This window comes from Salvelinus sp. IW2-2015, unplaced genomic scaffold (genome assembly GCF_002910315.2).
Source record: "Salvelinus sp. IW2-2015 unplaced genomic scaffold, ASM291031v2 Un_scaffold285, whole genome shotgun sequence".
In the NCBI taxonomy this organism is placed as follows: domain Eukaryota; kingdom Metazoa; phylum Chordata; class Actinopteri; order Salmoniformes; family Salmonidae; genus Salvelinus; species Salvelinus sp. IW2-2015.
This window is the reverse complement of record NW_019942531.1, coordinates 509,269-516,842: the sequence shown is the minus strand read 5'-3', so window position 1 is coordinate 516,842 and position 7,574 is coordinate 509,269. Positions and strand designations below refer to the sequence as shown.

Sequence of the window (7,574 nt, the reverse complement as noted above, 5' to 3'; positions counted from 1 at the left end):
CAAGTCAGCACCTCAGGAGTAAATGTCAGTTGGCTTTTAATAAAAAATACTTATATTTTAACTACCAGCAATTGATCACAGCATACTATTACATCATTAGATATAATATATTATCCTTATTGAAATGGTGTAGAACTTAAAACATAAAAATATATACATTTTGAGCTATTTGGTGAAATACAGACATTGCCATTATGTTGGGGAAATAGGGATGTCTAAAAAGTCTTTTATTTAACCAGCTTACTATTTATCTGCTACCGTTTGTCTTCTTTGTGTTCTACATTTGTGGTTTGCAATAGCAATAACTACACTAAACTAAACTAGTGTTTAGTTTCTTCTCCGCTGCATCAGATTCAATAATAGCTATCACAAGGTCATAATCTGTATCTTCCATTAATGTAATTGTTTCCAATCCCCATATATATTTTTGTAAATATATACAGTACCAGTCAAAAGTTTGGTCACACCTAACCATTCCAGTGTTTTTCTTTATTTGTACTATTTTCTACATTGTAGAATGATAGTGAAGACATCAAAACTATGTAATAACACATATGGAATCATGTAGTAACCCAAAAGGGTTAAAAAAAAATCAAAATATGTGAGATTCTTCAAAGGAGCCACCCTTTGCCTTGATGACAGCTTTGCACACACTTGGCATTCTCTCAACCAGCTTCATGAGGAATGAACCGGTGTGCCTTGCTAAAAGTTAATTTGTGGCATTTCTTTCCTTCTTAATGCGTTTGAGCCAATCAGTTGTTTTGTGACAAGGTAGGAGTGGTATACAGAAGATAGCCCTATTTGGTAAAATACCAAGTCCATATTATGGCAAGAACAGTTCAAATATGCAAAGAGAAATGACAGTCCAACATTACTTTAAGACATGAAGGTCAGTCAATACGGAAAATGTCAAGTTTCTTCAAGTGCAGTCGCAAAAACCATCAAGCGCTATGATGAAACTGGCTGTCATGAGGACCGCCACAGGAAAGGAAGAACCTCTAACGTCATTAGAGTTACAGTACCAGCCTCAGATTGCAGCCTAAATAAATGCTTCACATAGTTCAAGTAACAGACACATCTCATCATCAACTGTTCAGAGGAGACTGCGTTAATCAGGCCTTCATGGTCAACTTGTTGCAAAGAAACCACTACTAAAGGACACCAATAAGAAGAAGCAACTTACTTGGGCCAAGAAATTAGTATTGCACATTAGACCGGTGGAAATGTCTGACTGGTACTGTATATACATCTAATTTCCAGTGTCTGTGTCTAGTGTCTGTGTTTATGTTAAAGGTGCATTTTTGGATCCACATTAATTTTTGAACTTAGAAATGAATGATATCTACCCACTGATTCAGAAAATTATATAATTTATAAATGCCTCATGAACTTAGTTCAACTGTCATTCTCTTTCAGAACCCAAAATACAAGCTTGTTTAACTCCAATGTTTGTAATTATTGTTTTTAAAAGACTGTAAATGCTCAAAACATGGTTAAAACTAAAATATTTGTACCATGGACGGTCAGTCCTTGCATCTGTAACTCTGTCTAAACATTTTAGTGGTTACATTTCTCCAGCCCCATGACAGATTTTTACCAAAACAGTGTCGGGAGAGCACTATGTTATTGTTTCAACGCCTCATTAAGGGGTTTTTACTTTGGAAGATATTGCTACCCATCATACGAAAGTGAATTTTTATAATTAACAAAATGTATGGTGTTTAAGGTATATGGACAATTGTTGCATTGTTCATTGTTATGCTGTCAATTGATTTTTAATGGTTGCGACAAAATGAACTAACAAATATTGTATATTTTGCAATTCGGAGTAATTCCTACTTCAGTAAGGATATACACTTTATTCAGTGACGTTAGGTATAGAAACTGATGGTCAGTTCAACACATGGATTCAAAAAAATGTATTGCAATTGCTAAATAATTCCAATAGATGACAGCCTAAGACCATGAATGAAATCTCAGAAGATCCGTTTTCACTCTGGATACACCACTCCCCCCCCCACAGAAAAACTCCTGAGTGCACTTTTTTTCTGTCCCTTTCCACACTGTTAACGCAAGAAGAAGGACCAACACATAATTTTTAACAGATAACTGTGAATTACTATAATGATGATTCATGTTTATTATTACATATTTTCATGCTCATGTTTTACAATTATACTTGAATACTATTTCAATAACGAAGATCAATAAGCCTGAACATTAATTCAGTCACCTCTGGTCAGTAAACATATTTTCCTAGTACATTCATTGTCTAATTCATCAACCATGCTGCCATCTATTGGAAATATTTAGCAATTAAACGTTTTTAATTCACATAAAGACATTGGTGAGGCATCTGAGAAATAAAGTGTATTTCTCTTATTAATTCCTCAGATCAGTCTCAAACCTACCATACCTATTCCACACCAATTGCTAGACTTTCACATGGAGGTTACTAGGTCACACCCAGTTTAAACCCCATTTGAAAAATAAAACATAACATTTGGCAATAATAAATATAATAAAAAAACTAATAACAAAAATGCTTACATAGGTTTTGATGTAAAAAATTTAAATACATTTTTTGTACTATTTAGTACTATTTACTCTTGTTTAGTACTATTTACCTTCTAGTACTATAATGGTATATACTAACATGATATTATTACTAAAATTGCTTCCAAAAGTGTTCTAGAATTAGGGTTAGGATTTAGGGTTACGGCTAAAATAGATTATACCTATTGTTAGGGGTTAGGGCTAAAATAGGTTATACCTAGGGCTAAGGTTAAAACTAAACTAGGTTATGCTTCACTATATGAATCACTCCAATATATTGGTATCACTCCGCAGCGGAGGGATACATCCAAGGTGAGGATTTACAGATTTAGGTTTCATGCATGTTAACATTAGAAGCCTCCTCCCTAAGTTTGTTTTATTCACTGCTTTAGCACACTCTGCCAACCCGGATGTCCTAGCCATGTCTGAATCCTGGCTTAGGAAGACCACCAAAAACCCTGAAATTTCCATCCCTAACTACAGTATAACACTTTCGGACAAGATAGAACTGCCAAAAGGGGCGGAGTTGCAATCTACTGCAGAGATAGCCTGCAGAGTTCTGTCTTACTATCCAGGTCTGTACCCAAACAATTCTACTTTAAAAAATCCACCTTTCCAGAAACAAGTCTCTCACTGTTGCCACTTGCTATAGACCACCCTCTGCCCCCAGCTGTGCCCTGGACACCATATATGAATTGATCGCCCCCCCAGCTATCTTCAGAGCTAGTGCTGCTAGGTGACCTAAACTGGGACATGCTTAACACCCCGGCCATCCTACAATCTAAGCTTGATGCCCTCAATCTCACACAAATTATCAATGAAGCTACCAGGTACAACCCCAAATCCGTAAACACGGGCACCCTCATAGATATCATCCTAACAAACTTGCCCTCCAAATACACCTCTGCTGTCTTCAACCAAGATCTCAGCGATCACTGCCTCATTGCCTGCATCCGTAATGGGTCTGCGGTCAAACGACCACCCCTCATCACTGTCAAACGCTCCCTAAAACACTTCTGCGAGCAGGCCTTTCTAATCGATCTAACCCGGGTATCCTGGAAGGATGTTGACCTCATCCCGTCAGTCGAGGATGCCTGGTCGTTCTTTAAAAGTAATTTCCTCACCATCTTAAATAAGCATGCCCCTTTCAAATAATTTAGAACTAAGAACAGATATAGCCCCTGGTTCACTCCAGACCTGACTGCCCTTGGCCAGCAAAAAACATCCTGTAGCAGACTGCAATAGCATCAAATAGTCCCTGCGTTTTGCAATTGTTCAGGGAAGTCAGGAACCAATACACACAGTCAGTCAGGAAAGCAAAGGCTAGCTTTTTCAAACAGAACTTTGCATCCTGTAGCTCAAACTCCAAAAAGTTTTGGGACACTGTAAAGTCCATGGAGAACAAGAGCACCTCCTCCCAGCTGCCCACTGCACTGAGGCTAGGCAACACTGTCACCACCGATAAATCCATGATAATCAAAAATTTCAATAAGCATTTCTCTACGGCTGGCCGTGGCTGGCCATGCTTTCCTCCTGGCTATCCCAACCCTGGCCAACAGCTCTCCCCCGCAGCTACTTGCCCGAGCCTCCCCAGTTTTTCCTTCACCCAAATCCAGATAGCCGATGTTCTGAAAGAGCTGCAAAACCTGGACCTGTACAAATCAGCTGGGCTAGACAACCTGGACCCTCTCTTTCTAAAATTATCCGCCTCCATTGTTGCAATCCCTATTACCAGTCTGTTCTACCTCTCTTTCGTATCGTCCGAGATCCCTAAAGATTGGATCGCTGCCGCGGTCATCCCCCTCTTCAAAGGGAGTGACACTCTAGACCCAAACTGTTATAGACCTATATCCATCCTGCCCTGCCTTTCTAAAGTCTTCGAAAGCCAAGTTAATAAACAGATCACTGACCATTTCGAATCCCACCATACCTTCTCCTCTGTGCAATCCGGTTTCCGAGCTGGTCATGGGTGCACCTCAGCCACTCTCAAGGTACTAAACGATATCATAACCTCCATCAATAAAAGACAGTACTGTGCAGCCGCCTTCATCGACCTGGCCAAGGCTTTCGACTCTGTCAATCACCGTATTCTTATCGGCAGACTCAATAGCCTTGGTTTCTCAAATGACTGCCTCGCCTGGTTCACCAACTACTTCGCAGACAGAGTTCAGTGTGTCAAATCGGAGGGCCTGTTGTCCGGACCTCTGGCAGTCTCTATGGGGGTACCACAGGGTTCAATTCTCGGGCCGACTCTTTTCTCTGTATATATCAACGATGTCGCTCTTGCTGCGGGGGATTCCATGATCCACCTCTACGCAGACGACAACATTCTATATACATCTGGCCCTTCTTTGGACACTGTGTTAACTAACCTCCAAATGAGCTTCAATGCCATACATCACTCCTTCCGTGGCCTCCAACTGCTCTTAAACGCTAGTAAAACCAAATGCATGCTTTTCAACCATTCACTGCCCGCACCCGCCAGCCTGACTAGCATCACTTGACAAGCATCACTACTCTAGATGGTTCTGACCATAGAATACGTGGACAACTACAAATACCTAGGTGTCTGGCTAGACTGTAAACTCTCCTTCCAGACTCATATCAAACGTTTCAAATCCAAAATCAAATCTAGAATCGGCTTTCTATTTCACAACAAAGCCTCCATCACTAACGCTGCCAAACTTACCCTAGTAAAACTGACTATCCTACCGATCCTCGACTCCGGCGATGTCATCTACAAAACCGCTTCCAATACTCTACTCAGCAAACTGGATGCAGTCTATCACAGTTCTATCCGTTTTGTTACCAAAGCCCCTTTTACCACCCACCACTGCGACCTGTATGCTCTAGTCGGCTGGCCCTCGCTACATATTCGTTGCCAGACCCACTGGCTCCAGGTCATCTATAAGTCTATGCTAGGTAAAGCTCCGCCCTATCTCAGCCCACTGGTCACGATAACAACACCCACCCGTAGCACACGCTCCAGCAGGTATATCTCACTGGTCATCCTCAAAGCCAACACCCCCTTTGGCCGCCTTTCCTTCCAGTTCTCTGTTACCAGTGACTGAAACGAATTGCAAAAATCGCTGAAACTGGAGACTTACATTTCCCTCACTAACTTTATAAATAGATATTGCCAGATGTTCACTGTGTGAGGAACAGGCCATGGAAGTTTTATTGCTTGTAAAAGTGTCCATAACCAGAGGTAATTAAACTGTTCTGTATTCCTTTGCTCCATCTCTGCCTGTCTTGTACATGGAACCTGTCTCACATGCATTAATTAAAAAACCCTTAAGATGTCAGCTGCTAATTTTCAGATTTACACCACATCAACACAGTCATTTTCACTGCACTATCTTATGCTACCTGTTGCCAAGTCATGATTTCCCTGGGGGTTAGCCTTGCAATAACCAAGTGGTGAGACACATAGCCCTCTATATTTAAATGTTTCAGGTACACTCCGATAGGTGTCTGCGTCACATACAGTATCTTCTATTGACACTATCTTCTATTGTTTGTCCTCATGTGTCTGTTTTTCAGCATAAAGTACTCTTTAGCCACTCAGTGTGGACACCAGGTGAGACCACACACACACAATAACAGTCTCTCTTCTCAACTTCATCCCTCCCCCCCTTCTCCCTAAATCCTCTAGGATTTATCAGCTGTATTGGTGAACCCCTCCCGCATCTGAACTGGCTGACACAGAGGGCACAGCATGAGCATAGGTGAGAGGTCACTTGGTCGGGTCAACAGGAAGTATTATTACAGAGATGCTTTACATTGAAATACAGACAGAGATGTAGTAGTCCCATAGTTAATGATCCAAGGTCAGTTTTGCATTTCACCTCCTGATTTAAGATGACTGACCGTGTTAGAATAAAAAAAACAAGGCTTAATCATGCTCTCTCTCTATCCATCTGTCACTCGTCTGCAGGTATGTTTTGATGTCAGAGGAAGCCAGTCCCGTCATCGCCACCTCACCCGCTCTCGCCTGCCAACTGGGGGCCCAAGGCTGATTAGGAGACACCGCAATTGTGATGAACTGAGAGAAAATTAGGGTAGCACTGTCATTTATGAATCATATGCTGTCTGCCGCTGTTCTTACCTCTTTCCCTTTCTTTCTTCTACACCTCTCTCCCCACATCGTCTTTCTTCCTCGTTTTATAATGCACACCATATGTGCATTGAAGTACAGATTGAACTTGTATTTATAATATTACAATTATCTTAATTATAATGCATTTATGTATTTATAACACCTGGATAATGAACTTCTTTCAATAAAGCGTTTCACATTCTCCACTGGTTGAAATTAAGTATCTCATTGAAATACTATCCTGTGTCCTCAGATTAATGCAGATGAAAGGAGTTAGATATGCATAGTTCTTTTTTCTGTATAGGGGTGATTATGCAGCTATGGGCACTTCCATGTCCTCGGGTCAATTTTGGGGATTTTATCCAAAATAAAACAAATACAAATATTTGTATGTTAAGTTCACACTGGAATCACCCCATACTTTTTTTAACACCTCTATATCAAGTATTTTAGCTACTTTTTAGGTGCCTTTTATACCTCAATTTCACAATTTTGCCCTTGTCCCTGACCCAGACTTTTAAGCTTCTACTATGTTTTTCTTTGAGAAAACATTAATAATTACGCATTATATAATGTTATGTACATTAATGTTATGTACATGGCTGCAGTGGACAGTTGTTCCAGATGTGATGTCCAGAAGTTTAAGAAAAGTCGAGGTAAATACTGTATTGCTTGTGTAGAGAATATTTTAATTGTCAGTCATTTCCAAACAGGCTATAATTTCTTTAATTTGGGGTAGAACTTTTGATTTTAAAAAATATGTTATGTATTTAAGGTAAACGATATACTAGCTGTAATACTAATCAAAGCATGCTAAGCTGTCTGTAAATTTTCTCCAGAAACTGTAGAAATGTCATTTCCATCACAGTCATTTCCATCACAAACTTAAGTGTAGTGGAAATGACAAAGTGGTGGAAAT

At 40.1% G+C, this 7,574-nt stretch overlaps 1 long non-coding RNA gene across 1 annotated transcript; it reads left to right on the top strand.

The window, feature by feature from the left end:
• The first annotated feature begins 1,054 nt into the window (after window positions 1-1,054).
• LOC139023900 (uncharacterized) lies at window positions 1,055-6,898 on the top strand. Its single transcript, XR_011475129.1, has 3 exons — window positions 1,055-1,234; window positions 6,212-6,284; window positions 6,494-6,898. It is a non-coding gene; the product is annotated as an uncharacterized lncRNA (long non-coding RNA).
• The last annotated feature ends 676 nt before the right edge of the window (window positions 6,899-7,574 follow it).